This window comes from Brachypodium distachyon, chromosome 1 (genome assembly GCF_000005505.3).
Source record: "Brachypodium distachyon strain Bd21 chromosome 1, Brachypodium_distachyon_v3.0, whole genome shotgun sequence".
NCBI lineage: Eukaryota > Viridiplantae > Streptophyta > Magnoliopsida > Poales > Poaceae > Brachypodium > Brachypodium distachyon.
This window is the reverse complement of record NC_016131.3, coordinates 60,143,182-60,163,742: the sequence shown is the minus strand read 5'-3', so window position 1 is coordinate 60,163,742 and position 20,561 is coordinate 60,143,182.

Here is a 20,561-nt window from a genome sequence, read left to right as displayed (position 1 = left end):
AGGTCTTAAGGAAGTTGAGAAAATATAAGGATGGGTCTTAAGCATTGTGGGGATGGGTTTTAAGGATTTTTTCTTAAAAGGGCAGGTCTTAAGCATTTCATTCCACACATATGCATTATAATACTAGAGATTGACGGATGGACCCCATCTTAAAGATCAACATGGATCTTAAGCATTGTAGGATTTCTAGTTCGCTATAGCATATATGTTGGGTCCCCTCTTAGGACCACTCCAATGTATATTTGACAACTAGGCCATAAGTTGGGTCCCATCACATATGCTATAGCAAATTAGAAACTCCACAATGTTTAAAACCCACTTTTGGGTTCAAGATGGGGACCATCTCTTACATCTTTTAGAGATAGGATACACAGGTCATAGAGTAGTGCAAAGCTCATCTATTATATTTTATTTGTTTAAGACCTAGTCATAGTGCTATGGGTGGGTTTTAAGAAAAAATCCTTATGATCCACTCCCACAATGTATAAGACCTAGTCTTAAGGTGTAGACGCGCTAAGATCCAGTTTTTGCCTACATTGAAGACAGCGCTAAGAGGTCTGTTTGGAAAATAAACACCGGAGACGTTATAGCGAAAACAACAGACCGATCAAGTACAAGAAAGGCCAGTTGTACCGGTCATGGGCATATGGTCCACAACCTTTTGACCAACAGAATGTCACGATAGAGTTGATCCGATTAATTTTATGTTTTTTGTCGGAGAGATGTTAAGTAGTATATTCTATTTAGATGCGGTTGCCTGAGCTAAAAGCAAAGCCTAATTAATACTGGGCGATCAGTTCCGGAGCAATGGGGAAAGGGGGAGGACACAAGGAAAGTTAAATAGTACTGTTGACTGTGGAGTACTGTACAGTTAAACCCTAGAGTACTGTACAGCTGAACCCAGTACTGTATTACGATTTGACGGGAAACTAAAAGTATATATAGATGTGAAACGACCGGAAACGATAACGACAGTACAGCCAGCATGAAGTACGTCGAGAGAAAGAATCTTGAGACTCAGTCACTCGGTTGTATTGGAATCTCCTCTAGGAGGCTCCAGGTGAATCTTTAAGAATCTCTGCACCACTGAGGAGTGTTGGTTGGTACTTCCACTTTACATGCTAATCAAATGCCCGTGAGCCCATAATGTATGCTTGCCCTTCCGAGTCCATGAGGTGCCATTGTTGGACAAGTTGCATGTTTAATTAATAGGACTAAAACCAAAGTTCATTACGGCTTAATTGACTCTTAGAGCAGTTAGGTCCATCGGTTGGAGCAGGCAAAGTTGCCAGAGAGCCGGTGGCTTTCAAGCTGTGCCGCTGGAGGCTTGGAGCTTATACTACGTACGGCCAAGTAGAGAGCGAATATACCTACGTACTGGATTGTTGGTCCAATATAGAGTAGTAGTAGTGGCGGCTTTAATCATTCATGTGAACCTAGCAACTTTTGCGCTGAGTTTGGAGTATCAGAAAAAAGGAAAGTATCACAGCATTGCCTTTGAGCTCTCTTATGATACTGAAATTAATTTGAACAGTTCATTCAGGGTAGACTGCATGCAGAGATTGGTTGCTACTCCTAATTACTGCAATTTAGACGTGTGGGGTATCATCTCAGACAAGACGGAGTATCAAGAATGCAAGCGTAAAAACGTAACGGGAAGAAAGACTACGCCGCAGCTTTGAGAGGGAGGTCGCCGATTGTTAGAGCTAATCTTGATACGTGTGTATCTGCAATGCATGTAGTTTTCGTTTTGCATGTAGTTTTGTGTCCTAGTAGTTGTAGGCAGATGAAGTTTTCATTTGAGTGCGCAGGAGGTGAGATGCCGATCGAGCTGTCGTGTGATGCGGCATGAAGGTGAGATGCAGCACAGGTCGTGAGAAGCAACACCGTGCGAGCAGGAGAGGAGCCAACTGCGTAGAAGATCTGGTCACTGAGTCGTTGAGTTAGTTGCATGTAGTTGACAGCCTTGTTTGTACAATGCAAGGTGTTAAGACAGGTGCTTACGAAAATAAACCAAGCACTTTTTTAAGCACCACTGCTTATTTGTATAGAGGAGGTGCCAAGTTAGGCATCTGCTTAGTCTAAATAAGCATCAGTGCTTAACAAAAACCGGTTAATTTTTCTAAACACCCACTTAGGCATCTTGCATTGTACATGCTCTAAGGTGCCAAAGTTGGCACTACCCTGTACAAATAAGCACCGGTGCTTAAGCAAAAAACGGTTTATTTTTTATAAGCACCTCACTACGCAGCACCATGCATTGGAGATGCTTGCATGAGACCCGATAGTGATTACTGAGTAGTTGGAGTAGTTACAATCCATGCATAGCTTATTTAAGGCATTGTAATTCCCGTTTGTTTGGTAGTAACAGAAAAGAGGAAAGGAGAAAACGTTGGTCCTGTGAGAGGCAGGCCGACCCCCAATCTTGCCTTGCCTTCTGTTCGTGTGTTGCATTCGTGTGTGTGCGCACGCACCCCTTCCGTGATCCCGCTTCAATGGCAGTTAAAACGGACCAAAAAACACACCGTCACTGGAGGCCTCTCGGGACATCCACGAGCACCACCAGTGGCGGTGATTATCCACTGATGCCTCACCACCAGTGGCGGCGATTCCTGTCCCGAAACAAGACACCGCCACTGTGGTCCATCACTAGTGGCGGTGATAACCACCGCCACTAGACATGCCCATGGAAACCATAACAACCACCAGTGGCGGCAAAAAAAAAACCCGCCACTGGTGGACCTCTCGATACGTGATGGTACTACTTAGTCTCAGTGACCTTCTCCGAACCCCTTAAGCACAGCCCAATCATTAGTTTAGTACTCCACCGGAACGGGAACGCACTAAGCACTGAGTAGTAACCACCGGTACGTGGGGTGGCCGAATCCTTTTTATGCTGGTCGGAACTCATGTAGACTAGCAAGGTGGGACTAAAGTGGAGAAACTGGTGTGGGAGAGCACCGGTGGCGGGCCTCCTTTAATCCGCCACTGCTGATACCTCCAGTGGCGGTTTATTTTACCGCCCACCACTGGAACTCACCTACGGCGGTTTACACGTGCACCCACCACTGGTGCTGTTCCTGTATATAATTAGTGGGCAAGCCCGCAGCTGGTCGAGCTCGCACGTCTGTCTGCACCCGCTGCGGCTCTCTCCTCACTGGCGCCGGCGAAGCCCTGCCAAAATTGATGGTGGCGGCCGGCAGGTAGCTCTCCCCCTTCTCCTCCCTCTTCCTCTCACTTCTTCATCCTCCTATTCCTCTTCAATTTGGCAAAATCGTCATTAATGACGCCGTGGCCGCCGGCGGGAAATTCGCCCCCATCTCTCTCTAGCGGCTCCCCCGGTTTGCCCCCGCTCTCTCTATGCCCCCGCAGCATAGTTCTGCCCTCCCCCCAGATTGCCCTCTCTTTCGCTTTAATTTGCTCCCGTGAGCTCTCTCTCTCTCTCTAGGTCTCTCTCTCTCTAGCTCTCTCTCTCTAGACATGGTTGCTGCTGCTTATGGGAGAGCTTAGCCCCTGGGGGTTAGCCTTAGGGTTAAGCTTAACCCCGGGACCGGTGTACGTGCATGTTCCAAGCATATTAAATGTGTGTTGACACCGGCCTTCGTGCCGTGTATTTCTTATGTGATGTGATACCGGCCGTCGTGCCAATGTGGGTGGTTTTCATGTGGGTGGGGTAATTCTTTTTGATGCCGGCATCGAATTTCGTAGTGAAAAATGCTATTTTATAGCGTAGGTCATGCCGAAAATTTCCATTTTTGTCAATCAAGTTGATTCGTTTTTTTAATTGTGTTGTAGCTCGATGGGCCGTGCTTGGATGTATGAGGACAGGTCATGTGTTGAGTGGATAGAGCGGCTGAAGACTTTTGTCAATGTCGGCGTGGAAGATATGCATCGGAAAGGGGGTGATAAGATGTGTTGTTCCTATGTGAGATGTCGGAACAGGAAGCTGTACGAGCCAAAGGATGTCGAGATGCACTTGCTCATGCGGGGATTTGTGCCTGGTTATTCACGGTGGACTTCTTACAGGGAGGATGGCATTGAAGTCGTTGACGGCATTGAGATGGAAAACATGGAGTCTGACGACCAGCCTAGTGAAGAAGCATACAGTACGTGGCGAGAATCCACAGGACGTTCCACCTGGTAGGATGGTTGAAAATATTGGATGATCAGCATCTGCAGAAACAATTGGATGACCCCGAGGATGAGAGGGTGTCCCATAAGTTCAAGAAGCTGAGGGAGGATGCCGAGACACCGTTATATGAAAATGCTGGCGTGGATAACAGTGTGCTAGAAGTAACGCTCGAACTTTTGCGGATAAAGGCAAAGCACAACATCGTGGACTCAGGATGCACGGAGATTCTGAGTTACCTTCGTACGGTACTTCCTCCGGGCAACAAGTTGCCTAAGAGCAGCGAAGAAATTTACATGCCCCCTCGGGTTAGAGGTCATCAGATACCATGCTTGTCCGCTAGACTGCATCATATATAAGGGCGATTACAAAGACATGCACAACTGTCCAGTATGCAAAACATCCCGATACAGGAAGAAAGAACCCAATCTTGACGGCGGCGAGGAGGAAGAAGTGAAGCGTGGTCCGGCGGCAAAAAACGGTATGGTATCTCCCGTGTGGCACCAGGATGGAGCGTTGGTTCCAGAACGAGAAGGAGGCCAGGTGGTCAGCCACTGCCACTGGTGTACTCCACGCACTTTTCGGAAGGTGCCGGAGGAATTTCCTGTGGCGGTCTAGAGGTCTTTGGTGGCGGGTATTTTATCCGCCATTAGTGACCTCGAGGCAGCAGTGGCGGGTATTTTACCCGCCACTGGTGCTAAAAACACCAGTGGCGCGGGGTTGGTGGCGGACATGATCACCGCACCAACCCCTTTTTTACCGCCAGCGGTGGGTGCACTCTTCCAAACTTTCCATGAAGCCTTTTTTGTTAACTTCTTAAAATTAAGAAGCACAAAATGAAAAGTATACGCGGAAGTAGATCAATATATAGTTTTAATAGTTGAATGGTTACTCAAAAAATTTATAGTTGAATGCATGTGATCTAAGACAAGCACATATATGTTTGTGTCGTCCATGACCATGAGAATATGATAGGATCATATTTGATCGAACATGCGTGCACAGGCTACTGGAGAACCAGCTAGCTCAGCTTGACTAGCTAGCCACATGCATGATTAAGGAAGTTATACACTCCTGGCTGACAGTGACAGAACGTGCAGCTAACTAGCAGCTACTCTCGTGCGTGCGTACGTGCACGATGGTGTACTAGTGCATGCGCACGTGAAGCATATATGTAACGCGAGCGCCGTCACACTTTAGATCGAATTGAACTGCATGCATGTGCATGTCCGGTCGCAACTCCCGATGAGAATATTCGTGTACTTAATTTAGCATCTCATGCAGCCTAGAGGTACTACTCACTCAGTCACTCTAGATGATCACTCCGGACGATACAGGTCGTCCGGGTTCCTCGTGCAATCACTGCTGTTATGTCCCCCTCTTTTGATTCTCTCCGTACATATTAAGTGTCGAAATATTACATGTATCTAAACGCTTTTTAGATATAAATATATCCATATTTAATCAAATTTAAGACAGTTAATATGGGACGGAGGGAGTATATTACATACGACATATGTATCAAGAAGTGTGGTTGTTGTGTGGGCAGCTGAACAACCAAAAGTTACTTTACATGTAAAATGGTATGCATGCATATCAGCCGGGAGTGCCAAGTAAGTCGATCCCTGTGACTAGTGTGTCTCGTTTGATTGAATGCCATGTGAAAAAATAAATGAATTAGACATGCATTTTAACTAATCAGTTCTCCTCCAAAAGCTCATACAAACTAGGAAAAATATTGGCATAATTCGAATTACGTAAGCACATGATCTTGTCTTTCTCTTTGTTTGGACGTGCAGATGTCTTAATTAAATCAATACCTACGTACTTTTGTGCAGCGATACATCTCTTCTCGCATGCATATGTTTCGTTTGTTTTGTTCAAGATTTGGAACCTAAACTTTTAAATTAAATTAACTAGACATGTCTAGTTATTGGCCTTAATCAAAACAGTTTGAGAGGTCACCATGATTTTAACTTTGCAAGTCAGCACACAAAAATCATAACAGAATTAAATTTCGAAAAAACTTAGCAAAATGTGAAAAAAAATCCACATAAAGTTAAAGATAAAGTGCAAAGCTAAAAATGTGAATATAATATACAAGAACTGGAAAAATATAAATAAAAAAGGGGGGATATTCTAAAAAGTAAATACAAATTGGAAATTATGAGCACTAAACATAGCACAAATAATATGAAACTAGGGATTCATGAAATTTAGAAGTGTACTGCAGCTGGATCATAGTGGTGTGTCCATGGAAGTAAATACAAGTTGGAGTGTGAGCTGGGAGTGGAGTAGCAAATGATGATAAGTGCACTGCTGCTGCGTATGCATATACAATGCTGATAAGTGTACTGCAGCTGGATCATACTGGTGTGTCCATGGAAGATGTCAGTCAAGTCGCTAGGTAATTAGGACATATATTTGGCCACTATGATCCTGTCAGCTAGCTGAGGAGTCTGTTTTTGATGTTCAAAATATTAAATGGGGATGGAACAACTTTTCTTAAATGGGGTAAAAAAAGGAACTCCCACTAAATGGGGTAAAAGCTGTCAAAAAAAATGAAACTTGAGGGTAAAAAATGGAATTTACTCTTTGGGTTATTTACAAGCGCATGGTAGAGATGGATCTATAGGCTACTGGATGTCAAGTGGTTATAAAAAACGTGCTGTTTTTATCAGAAAGAAAAAACACAATTGAGTGATTCCTAGCTTATCTTTGGGATACTACGCACTGACCTATAAGCATATATTATATTCTCTCCTATAGTCCTATAAATAGAGGCACCCGATACAGGAGAGGTTGTATCATAGATAGCTAATTAACTTGAACTCCTTAATTAGCTAGCCATCCTCTCACTTAGGTTTGCCCGGCCGCTTCCTCATTCTTCCTGTGGAAAAATGGCCCTGATCAGTATCAGCAAAGTTGCTCTCCTTGCTGTGTTAATCCTTTCCTCTCAGATCATGTTTTCTCCTCTGACCAACGGCGCGATCACTCCGGCAGAAGACCAAGGCCTGGTGGGGACGGCGGACGATGTTCGCCCCTCGAACCCTGGCCACAGCCCGGGTATAGGCCATGCATTCACCAACAACAAGGTTGGGAGGAGGCTACTTATTACCAGTGCTCGTGAGTGACGATGAGTTTGATCTAAATGCATGTATGCATCTAAATGGTGTGGGCCTTTGTTGGTTACTGTTTTAAGTTTGCCCGTGTTCCATTTGTTTATTTTTCAGCCAATTAATTTTCTTTAGTTATTAGGTCTGCCCGTGTTCCATTTGTTTATTCACCAACACCACACTGTAATGAAGGGAAATTTAAGGAAAAATAGTCGATTGCTTGGGAAGAAGTTTATTGAAGTTGTGCAGTACTATCATTGTATGCGTAGTATCTATACGTATGGGTCCTATTGCTTTGAGTGCACGTACGAATGAATTTTCACGTGCGGTTTGCGTAGGCCTGCGATCGATCAGAAGCACACATGCATCCACGCTGCGCCGTACACGTACATGCATGGTGATCACATGCATGCACGCATGTCGTATATAGTACACTCGAGCCTCGCTTGACGTGGATGCATCCATCATCAGCTCCTAGACTCTTAATCAAGGGTATGTAGCTAGGTAGTTAGGTTTGCGCGCCAAAAGAAAGATCAAGCGAATTGCGCGGTTCATGGCTTTGAGAGAATCTCCAGCCGACATCCTTTTGACTTATTCGATCTTGACCCAGAGCTCGCCAAAAGAAGACTGCGTGGCAAAAAAAAAAAAAAGGAATCTCGCCACTGTGTATACATCAAACAATTTATCTTACTGGATGGTCCAGACCTCCAGAATCGCCGTACATATATTCCAATTTTTCAGGATGTAAGTGTAACAACCAACTCCCAACTTCCCAAGCATAAGCGTACATATATGCATGATACCTACCATATGCATGCATTACATTATCTGGTCCGCCTGATGATAACATAATGTGTAAGTTCAGTGCTGCATTCATAAGGTTTCGTGTTTTTCCTTTATTTATCTTTTCAAAAATAATAATTAAGTGTCGTATTTAATTTCAAGATAACAAGATATTGTACCCTAAGAGTGCCAGGCTAGCTGCCAGCCATAACAACATACAAATTCCAAGTGGTGCCTTTTAGGATTTAACATGGCAAAACAAATGACAACTATGTACAACACTTAGCTCTTTTTATAAAGAAAATCTGTATGGGTGAGCATGCACTCTCCAGTCTTAGGTCCTAAGTACATGCTCACCAACCGTCGATCCAAAAAAGAAGACGTAATGGAGGAAGAAGAGGATCTAAATCCAATTAAGGAGGCTGATTGGAGACTGCTGAATTGGCGCCGGCAAAGAGGAGCTCAGCAGTGATGGATTGGCATACTGTCGACGCGAGGGCTTAGAAGGATGGACTGATCGGAGAGAGCGGTGATCTGTGACCGGACAGGATCGAAGAAGGGGAACAAAGGAGGTTTGCAGCATAGTTGGATTGGGAGAGAAGCGCAGAGAAATGAATGGGGGAAGAAAGAGGGAGAGGAGAGACGACGACGTGGTGACAAGTAAATCAAGGCGTGTGTGTGTGTGGGGGGGGGGGGGGGTTCTATAGCCCCAAACTATTACTCCCTTAGATCCATGATAAATGCGGTTGACCGACACTTATTATTGATCGCAGGGAGTAAAATTTAACAAAATTGAAGTAAAACATAGTGAATCAAGAGTGAAATTTGCACATTTCAAAATTCATCTGTGTTTCATTCATTCATGTTTCATTTCACTTTGTTTTCACTAAATTTTTGAAATTTTACTATTTTTCATTTCAGTATGTGTAACAGGAGTTAAACTGGACTGAAATATTAATGAAGTTTTCAGTTTTTATTAATATTTATTTTGGTTTCACTAAATTTTTAATTTCACCAAATTCAGCAATTTAGGGAAGAAGGGGACCTCCCGGTCCTGTAGAATTTATTTCCATCATCAATTGGGACCTCGGCGGCCGGCGGCGACATGTGGCTAGATAAAGAAATAAGAGGCGGCGCGCGGCTATATATAGTACTCTACCAAAGTACTAGCAGATAATAATATTGCCCGTACGTACTTCCGCCCTGCAGCTAGCGTCCAGCTTGCATGTTACTACTAGTTTTTTCACATGTTGGCAAAAAGTTGTATCCATTACTAGCTCCCACCCGTCCGGGAACTCATTGAAAAAGGATCAAAGGTAGAATATCCTAGCCGGCCGTCGCCTTAGATTCCCAGCTGGGCGTTAAAATGTACGGTCCTGCCGGCCATGCATGCATGTTAACGCACGTTACGATCGACATCGACCTAGTCTTGCATGTGCGCCCTGGCAGTCTGGCAAAAGTATGCATGGATGCATTCATGCGCGTGCAAGAAGCTAGTTCTAGTTTCTAGTGACCCCTGACCCTCTCGAGGAGTAATTAGCCAGCTAGCTGATGCAACCTAGCTAGTAGCTACATATGCGCATCAGCACATGATATTAACAACTACAAAAGGCCAGTGACATCAAGACCAAGTGGAGTATATTGCATGCATGAACGTGCCACTTCGATCGTCCAGCTAGGCTGGCGGAGAACGTATGTTTTAATGTTTATTATGTTCGTGAAAACTAGCTAAATCCTCATGCATTGTTGTGGAAGTTTTTGTCTATCACATATGGGCGCTTAAGAGATAAACTCGGTGAAAGGAACGCGATTATTGTTCCCCGCTAGCTACCATAGTAGCATGCCACTGAAAAACGTCCAATTAACATGTGTATTTTTAGTTTCCCGGTGACTCCGTGAAACTAATTATTAAGCTACCTGGTGTTTTCACTCATTAGACCATGATTGCATTGATGTGCATTACTACTGCTCCCTCCGTCCCATATTAAGTGTTCAAATATTACATGTATTTAGACACGTTTTAGAAATAGATACATTCATATTTGACAAATTTTAGACACTTAATATCAGACGGAGGGAGTAGTACACAAGTCCTGAAGATTTACGTTTAATTAGCTACATGAACGGGACTAGTGGGTACTCGACGCTTCACATGATCGAGCGGTAGACATCGATGAATTTCGTTAGCAAAATAGAGAGATACTAGTGTCATGTTAACCTTCAGTAATCATATGAAATTACTCCAGTAATCATTAGCTTTTTTCAGCTAATGCCACTACCATTATCACAGTTAATTAATGTTTTTTAGAATTTATTACAGCTAAGTTACGAGAATATGATAAGCAATTGAGACATTTCAATAGCAACTGCCATTGTGTGCGGTGTGGCCTGATGTGTGGAAGCGTGCAGGTGCAGAAAGATCGATCTGATTGGACTCGTGTTTGACAGAGTGTGGCGTTTTGGCTCCGTGGTACCAGCACCAGGGGTCAGTTCCCGTTGGATCGAAATCGGAGTAAGATGCCTGACAAGAATTCAATGCTGTGCTATGGGCTATTGCAAGGTTATTTAGACGGTGCAAAACTTTTTCGAATTTCTGGGCCGGAATCTTTCAACGCGAGCGTTCTCTCGGAGCTGAAGCCCATCTGCCTGTAGCATAAAAAGTAGGGTTAATTGGATCTATACCTTATAATTTTCACCGGTTGGAGATATATATGCCATTACAAAAACTTGACTTGCTGAAATACCACTCTAACTTTTTTATACCTCTATTCATGCCATTTTGTCCAATACCATCACATATACTGCCCAAATACGTATATACATAACTCTATATGAACAGTTTTTTTCATCCCAAGTCAAACAGTTCTATTCTTCTTCCTCTTATTATCCCCCACGCGCTCCTCTATCAGGACTCTAACTTGAATGTTTGAATTTTTTATAGATTTTTCTAAGTTTGAATTTTGGGCCAAATTTGAATGTTTTGAACCTTTATGGCGCCTGGAAGACTCGAACGTACCGCTGAACGTTGTGAATAGAGGTATTATGGTAAATACTGTTGTACACGCTGAAATACATGTATTTTATGAACAGTAATTGGTTTTAAGTGGACATAATGACATAGTTAAAGGTATAAGAAAATTAGAATAGCATTTCTCCAAGTCAAGTTTTTGTAATGGCATATTTCCAACCGGTGGAATAGAGAGTGCATAGATCCAATTAGCCCTAAAAAGCAGGGGTTGTACGAAATTACCCTTGCGTGTCCTTTTTGCTTCTGAACTTCTTCTTGGCCTTGTAAAACTTGCTTGGATCTAGCAATCGATCTTTGTAAAAACCCAATTTTAAACAATCAAAGTACCTCTGCAGCTCCGGATCCGGCTTCCCAAATCTCCGAATCCTAGCTGAAAGGAACGTGATTATTGTTCCCCAGGACAGATCTTATGCAGCCCAAGCTAGCTAGCATAGTAGCATGCGCGAGCTTAGTGGTTGGTCCGTCCACCGCCACTGATACTGATTTCGGACAGCCACTGGTGCTATATTATGTAGCAGTGGTATTTCCTTCGTGGTGAGTGAAGGGTCAGACATTTTGGCCTTCATTAGTTGGTGCCATGCGTGGCTTAAAGTGTGGCAAGGGTTCCCCACGGTCAGCGCCACTATTGTACATGTTGAAGGAGAACAACAGAAACTAGTGGCTGTCGATGGACTTGGTTGTGTTGGTAAAATAATATCTTGCGCCTAACCCTCTTTCCATCAATTCGGACTTTTGGGTGAGATGGCTAGCGCATGAAGCTCAATATGCATGGTATCAGAGCCAAGAGGTCTCAAGTTCAAGACCCTGCTCACGCAGTATATAAAAAAAGAGAATTCTGCAGCCTACACCGAACCCACGCTAAGGACTAAAATAGCCTAGACGTGAGGTTTTTTTTTTGGTAATATAATATATTGCCTAACCCTCTTTCCTTCCGTTCGGACTTTTGGTTGAGATGGCTAGCGCATGAAGTTCAATAGGTTGTAATAATGTTAGTTGGTTCTTTATGCTGCCCTTATGAGAGAAGGCCGTCATGCACTTGTGAGAGAGACACATCAATGTTTTTTGCATATAGGTTTGGTCACCTTGTGGAGCGTGACCTAGTACTATGTTACGAAGAACAAGAATTGCCATGCCTCGACAAGTTACTCAGGTTGTATGCGACTTCCTGAGTCAACCTCAATACTCCTTGACACTTTACCATAGTCCCCAGCCGTATGCGACTTCCCGGTCTTGACCCTAGGGTACCCCCAAGTAGTCTCAACTCTTCCCTAGGATTCCTGGCATACCCCAACACTTGTCATGTGATGTATATGTACATATGACTTTGTTTAGTAAATTGATGACTTGAATACATGTTGAGTATATGAATATTGTCGAATATATCAAATATTGTAGGTATGGCCACACTACTATAGAAAACCCCATCCGTGATCCTCCTCCAGTGGCGGTTAAAACGACCCAAAAAAACACCGCCACTGGAGGCCTCTCGAGGCATCCACGAGCGCCACCCCCACCACCCGTGGCGGTGAATATTGTCCTGAAACAAGTCACTGCCACTGGTGGTCCATCACCAGTGGCGGTGTTTGTCACCGCCACTGGAAATGACCATGGAAACCCTAACAACCACCGGTGGCGGCCGTAAAAAAGACCCGCCACTGGTAGACCACCCGATACATGATGGTACTACTCAGTCTCAGTGCCCTTCCCTGAACCCCTTAAGCACCGCCCGATCACTCGTTTAGAACTCAACCGGAACGGGGAACGCACTGAGCACTGAGTAGTAACCACCGGTAGGTGGGGCGGCGGAATCCCTTTTATGCTGGTCGGAACTCCTGTAAACTAGCGAGGTGGGACTAAATAGGGGAAACTGGTGGGCGAGCACCAGTGGCGGGCCTAATGTTACCTGCCACATGTGAGGCCTCCAGTGGCGGTTTATTTTTCCGCCCGCCGTTGGAGGTCTCCAGTGGCGGTTTATCCGTACACCCGCCACTGGTGACCTTCCTATATATAAGCACTGTGCAAGCCCGAAGCTGTTCGAGCTCGCGCGTCTGTCTTGGACCAGCTGCGGCTCTGCTCCTCACCAGCGGCGAAGCCCTGCCAAAATTGATGGCGGTGGCTCGAAGGTAGCTCTCCCCCCCCCCATCTCCTTCTTCTTTCTCTCCCTTCTTCCTCCACTTCTTCTTCTCCAATTTGGCAAAATCTCCATTAATGGGGCCGTGGCCGCCGGCGGGAAATTCGGCCCCGATCTCTCTCCGGCGGCTCTCTCGAGCTGCCCCTGCTGTCTCTGGAGCTCCCCCTCACCCTAGTGAGGGCCCTTCCTCCCGGATCCCTCGCTCTCTCGCTTTAATTTTGCTCCGATGAGATCCCTCTCTCTCTAGCTCTCTCTCTCTCTGCGTCTCTCTCTCTAGCTGCTTATGCTTAGCCCCTGGGGGTTAGCCCTAGGGTTAAGCTTAACCTCGGGACCGGTGTACGTGCATGTTAAGCATATTAAATGTGTGTTGACACCGGCCTTCGTGCCGTGTATTTCTTATGTATGATGTGATACCGGCCGTCGTGCCGATGTGGGTGGGGGTAATTTGTTTTTGATGTAGGCATCGAATTTCGTAGTGCAAAATGCTATTTTTTTTAACAAAGGTCATGCCGAAATTTTCCATTTTTGTCGATAAAGCTGATTTGTTTATTTTAAAAAAAAAGTTGTGTTGTAGCTCGATGCGCCGTGCTTGGATGTACGAGGACAGGTTACGTGTTGAGTGGATAGAGCGGCTGAAGACTTTTGTCGATGCCGGCGTGGAAGATATGCATAGGAAAGGGGGTGGTAAGATGTGTTTTCCCTGTGTTACATGCCCCCTCGGGTTAGAAGTCATCAGATACCATGCTTGTCCGCTGGACTGCGTCATATATAAGGGCGACTACAAAGACATGCACATCTGTCCAGTATGCAAAACATCCCGATACAGGAAGAAAGACCCCAATCCTGACGGCGGCGAGGAGGAAGAATTGAAGCGTGGTGCGGCAGCAAAGACGGTCTGGTATCTCCCATGTGGCACCAGGCTGGAGCGTTGGTTCCAGAACGAGAAGGAGGCCAGGTGGTTCGTCTACCACGACGCGATTCAGGTGGATATCGATCCTGAGGGCGTGTACCGCAATGATGATGGAGTCCTCAGACACCCTGCAGATGCGGCTCAATGGAGGACTCTGGACAGTGAATTCCCCGAGTTCGGCATAGAGACCAGGAACATCAGGTTCGGGATGAGTACGGACGGGATCAATCCGTTCGGAAACTTGAGCAGCAAACACAGCACATGGCCGGTGATCCTGTTCATATACAACCTCCCCCCGTGGATTGTCATGAAGAGGAAGTACATCCACCTATTAATGCTCATACAGGCCCCTAAGCAGCCTGGAGCTGATCTGAACTTGTATCTGGAGCTGCTGAAGGATGAGCTCAAGGAGCTTTGGGAGAAGGGTCGAAAGGTTTGGCACGCTCATAAGAAGGAGGAGTTCACCCTTCGAGCAGCTCTCCTGGCATGTGTGCATAACTACCCGGGGAACGGGAACTCATCGTGCCAGTCAACACATGGGTACAAAGCGTGCACAAAGTGCGGGGACGAGACAGAAGGGTTGTTCCTGCCAAAATAAAAAAAGATTGTGTATATGGGACACCATAAGTGGTTGGAGATGAAGAACCCGTGGAGGGATGATAAGAAAAACCTCAACGGGAGGGCAGAGAGGCGGCACAAACCGAGGGAACTGACTGGACACGAAGTATACGAAATTGTCAGGGACCTCGAAGTCGTTGCCGGGAAAGCACAGTTGGCTGCAGGTCCAGATGGCGGCCTTACGTACAAGAGGAGGTCTGTGTTTTGGGACCTGCCTTACTGGAGGTTCTTACAGAGCCGTCACACCATAGACGTCATGCATGTCGAGAAGAACGTGTGCGACAACCTGTTGGACTTGATGATGCACCACGCGGACAAGTCAAAAGATGGACCAAAGGCATGGAAGGACCTGCAGTGGCTGGAGATAAGGGAGAAGCTGTGGAAGATAGAGGAAGAGGCACCGCAGGAAAACCAGGATGGTGAACGCACGATATATACGCGATGCAAACCTGCGTGTTACAGTCTGAGCAAAGCCGAGCTGCATAGAATGTGCGAGTGTCTCCATGGCATCAAAGTTTCATCGAACTACTCATCCAGCATCAAGAAACTCGTTGACATGAAGAGCCACAAGCTGGTTGGCATGAAGTCTCATGACTGCCACGTGATTCTCACGCAGCTACTTCCGGTTGCAATAAGAGGCTGCATGGAACCATGGGTGAGAGAGACGGTCATGAAGCTCAGTGACTTCTTCGACACGATTGGCCAGAAGTCCATCACGGTGGACCGTTGCCTGCAACTGAGGGACGCAATGATACAGATATTGTGCGAATGTGAGATGTTCTTTCCCCCAACGTTCTTCGACATTATGGTCCATCTGATGGTCCACGTCGCCGATGAGATCTTGCTGTTAGGGCCATCGTTCCTGTACAACATGTTTGGACCCGAACGATACAACGAGGGTGCTGAAGCGATATGTTCGTAACAGAGGGCGTCCCGAAGGAGGCATCATGGAAGGCTTCATGCAGAAGAGTGCGTTGAGTTCTGCACTGATTGGTTGGCGGACCGCAAACCCATAGGGGTCCCCGAATCACGACATAAGGCGAAGCTAGAAGGTGAAGGTGGACTTGGCCGGAAGGAGCTTGATGTGCATGCCCGCCAAAGAATGGATGACTTTATAAGAGCACACACAATGGTGCTGCAACTCACGCCAGAGGTCGAGCCGTTCATCGATATGCACATCGAAGAACTTCGAAACCTCAACCCTAACAGGCATGATGATTGGATCCAACGAAAACACAATTCTACATTCGCCATGTGGCTCAAGGATATTTGGTATCCGAGGGCTGCGGCGAATGAAGATGAGAAGATTGTCCAGAAGTTGTCACGGCTTCCCGACCGCAACGTCGTGACATACCAGTCGTACGCAATGAATGGGTATACGTACTACACCAAGGCTCAAGACCGTAAGAGTACGTACCAAAACATAGGTATAGTGCTCGTAGCTGAGACGGGGACCGACATCGAAGGCCAGCCTGAAGCGTACTACGGCGTGGTCGAAGAGATCTGGGAGCTTGACTACACCTTCACCACCATCGCCATGTTTCGCATCAGATGGGCACGCGATGTCAGGCATGAAGATCATAGGTTTACAACAATGATTCTGCCAAAAGAGGTTCCCCGTCATCAGGTGAACGTCAAAAGAATCTCGGCACTGCTTGAACCATGGCAGTTTGCTTCCAAATGCAAACAAGTCTTCTTCGTAGAAGACCCGATAGCGAAAACCGCGTAGTCGTGAGGAGAGGTAAAAGGAGCAATTTTGGGGTCGACGGAGTAACTTCACAACAAGACTATGAAGGTTTTCCTGATCAAACGACCAGGCAAGAAGAAGAGGTGGCAAGACGGACGATCCAGACAAGAAAGAAGTCAAAATTACCCACACAAGACGGGGCCTACGCCAGAAGTAGCCACGATGAGGTCCAAATGTATAAGAGGAAAGAGAAGACAACAAAGAAGAAAGACAAGATTGTCCAATAGTTCAATATTTGTGTAATTTTGATCAATTATGCTCGTTGATGATTTTCATTGTAATTTGAATTCTAACGGGGTTCGAATCTAAACTTGTTCAAATTTGAAAACAAATGTCATAAATTTGTTCGCAATATTTTTCTACTGTGAATGCATATTTTATTTGCTTGTTTCGATTTCAAAAAAAAATTAAGAGATATGGATTTTTTTCTAAGCCCGCTCGGGTCAACTGAGCGTTTCGGGTTCGGGCCCAGCTAGGCGAACCCGGGAGCAGCCTACTACCTACTAGGCCAGAGCGGACCCGGGCCCACGGGGCTGTAATCCGAGCCCACAAAGAACAGTACATGTACCGGGCCCACGGGCCAGGCGAGGAGCACAGGAGACAGGCAAGAGGAATATTCGCCACTGGTGAATGTTACAGGACTTAGGGATTTCCCAAATCTTGTCCAACTCACCAGTGGCGGTGGTTTTCCTGAAACCCGCCACTAGTAATGATTTCAGAATGCACTATTATACTCTTATTACATTCTATGCATTCCAAAAAAATATAGCAGTTGTACTTTTGGGTGTATAGTAATATTGTTTGTTCCCAATACAAGTTTTAGACATTAATTCATAATATTTCATACAAATTTCTGTGAATATGTGTGGCTTTGGTGCTAATTTAATTCCATAAAATTCAATTTTCATCAAAATGAGCTGAAACTTGGCATGGAAACACCTCTCAATCTAATGAAGCCACATGGAAAAAATCAAGCCCAAAGTTGTTATAATGTTACAATTTGGATGTTGGCTTAGAAGGTATCAGAGATATATCTACCTAGATGATCCCAATATGGTATTCTTATGGGCTTCATTTGGAATTTTCACACTAAACTACATATGCAGGCATATTGTTGTGTGAGAAGCCTCCATGCCAAATATCAGACCATTCTGAGCAATTTTGTAATTTATAAGAATTTTTAACCACAGTAAACACTACAAAAGCATAAATATTTCATTTTCAGCAATGTATTTAGTACTGAAATCTTTAGTGAGACAAGAAATAATTATTATACACTTGAAAGTACAGGTGCCATAATTTTCAGAGACACATAATATAATAAAAATGTAATACTAGAACCATAATATTAACCAGTGGCGGGTATATACAATATCACCGCCACTGGTGCGTGGAACAGGGATGTGGTGAACCCTCACTCCTCTTCCAATTACCAGTGGCGGTGTTTTCATATAGCCGCCACTGGTCGCCAATGGCGGGTATCCAGAAATGCCCGCCACCGGTGGTCTCCTGTACCAGTAACCCTAGGAAGGGTCGCCAGTGGCGGGTATCCGCGAAATACACGCCACCGGAGATGTACCCTATATATATTACAGGGCGAGACTTCGCAAAATTTTCGTATTCGAGACGCGCGTCTTTCCCAGACCAGCAGCGCTCATGCCTCCCTCCCTACGGCGAAGCCCTGCCCGACTCCTCCTCCGCCGCCGCCGCCGCAGCCCTTCCTCGCGCCGCCGCCGCAAACCCTAGCCGCCGCGCCGCCGCCATGTCCCAGAAGGAGATGACCGGGGGGTCGCAACGGACGAGGAGGAGCGGGAAGCCCCTTGCCCCGCAGCCCCCCCCCCCCCCCCGCCGGCCGCCCGATCCGGATCCGGCGGCCCCGCCTTGCCGCCGCCCGGCCCGCATCGCCGGGGGCGCGGCCTGGCCGCCTCGATGCCGCCGCCTCCGCGCTGGCCCCCGCCTCCGCCGCCGACGCAACCACCACGGCGGCCGACACCACCGCCATCACCGCCCCTTCCGAGGTAAGGGTTAGGGTTAGCTTTAATTTTCTGTTTATGTTTAGTTAGAGTTTAAAATCTTATTGTTTATGTTTAGTTAGGGTTTAAAATCTTTAGTTCTATAGTTAATTAGGGTTGAATCTTGCTGTTTTGTTAATTAGGGTTGAATCTTATTGTTTATGTTTAGTTAGGGTTGAATCTTGCCGGTTTTTTTTAATTAGAGTTGTTGTTTATGTTTAGTTAGGGTTTAAATATTGTTGTTTATGTTTAGTTCTAGCTATTTAGGGTTTATATTGCTGTTTATGGTTAAGTATTGATGTTATTGCCGTTTATGGTTTAATGATACATGCATGTGATCCCGACCATCGTGTCGGTTTATATGAGGAATGTGGGTCCGGCCATCGTGCCGGGTCGTTGAGAAGGGTTGGAGTGGCGGATGCACCAAGTCATGAGGAAGGGCCAGAGCACGTGGCAATATAACCGTAGGAAGCTCATTGGCAAAGACTAGAAGACAGAGGTTAACAAGCAGTGGAAGGGGATCTCGCAGGAGGACTGGGAGAGGTTCAAGGTGTGGGTCAGATCAGAAGAATTCAAGGCCAGCCAAAAATGGTACAAGGAGCTTTGTGAGAAAAGGCCCTTCGACCACCGCCTCGGCAGTTGTGGACGCCCCGGAAAGGAGAAGGTGTGGGTGAAGGAGAACGCCGCATTGGACCAAGCCGGTATACAGTCGAGGGTCCCAACTTTGCTTCGCGGTGAGCACTCCAGCAAATGGCTGCGGTCGTCCATGACCGCAAATCAGAGGGCGGGCCTGGAGCCTATGTCAGAGAAGCAAGAGGCTGCACTCGTAAGGCCTCGTCCTGACATCTTCTTTTATCGGTTTGGCTTCTTATAGTCACATATAAGATTAACACCGAGCATATTGTTTTTTGTATACAGGGTGCAATGGCCGAGTGGGAGTCGGATGGCTCCCACTCGTCTATCAACCAACAGTGGGATGATGCCATCAGCTATGCTCTGCAACGAAATGAGCACGTGGGCCATATGCGAGGTGACGGTTCCGGGCCCTTTTGCAGGCAGATGGCGAAAGAGCAAGGTTCCCGCAAACGCAGAAGGGCGTCCAGCAAAGAACAGAGCTCAGAGGAATTAGATGAGAAGATCTGGGTGTTGGCGAGGGAGGAGCTCACGAAGCTCATGCGGCATGCAAGGGACCAGTGTGACGTCGACAACTTCATCGATCACGCTGTTTTCCCGCCGGCGCCCATCCAACCAACCCCAACCACATCGGATCCGTCCCCAATACCCAATAAGAGCACCTCATGCTCTACCGAGTGCCAGCTTCACCCGCTTGGGCCACCCGACGAGAACCTCACGGTAACCGTCTTCCCGCGCTACGAAAAATAGTGAAATACCACTATCATGCTCCAATCTATTAATGATGTTGCCATGTTTGTCATGTGCAGAAGGGCGTCAAATGCCGGCTACACATGCCGACGGTGGGGAATCCTCTGGGCGCGCGCGGGTGGCTGATGCCGCGTACAGCCATGGTGCACCACGTGACCCTGCGGGACGACATGGTCAGGGTGCAGGTGGACTCCGTGCTCAAGGGCTTCGAGGACGGTCCCTTATCCTCCGCACGAAGAGGCGACGACCCTAAGGGATTGCGTCAACTCCTACCTCATCTGGCCTAGGAAGTTGGTGGTCCTCGCTATGGAGACGTCTCCATCTCCGTCGCCCCGCCTCGGTCCGTCTCCACCCGCCCGGCGCCTAACGTCTCCGTCGCCGCTTGGCACCTCACCCGTTCCTTTGGACTACGAGCCCGCGGAACGAGACTTCTCACTGCGGCGGAGTGCAGCGACAACAATGCAGGCCAAAATCCTCCGTCGCCGCCCAAACCCGAAGCCCCGAAGCCATCCGCACCAAGACCCGTCCCTCGGAGAGCCGCAGCACAATCGGCCCCGTTGGAGCGCCGTCCAAGTGCCCCTGCTGGGATGCAGGTCCCCCAGAAACCGGACGGTTCCGATTTCCTGAGCTGCAGGAAAAACAAAAGGGGGACAGGCGGCAAGGCAAGCAAGGGCTCCTCCAAGGAGGGGAAAGAGTCGTCTTCT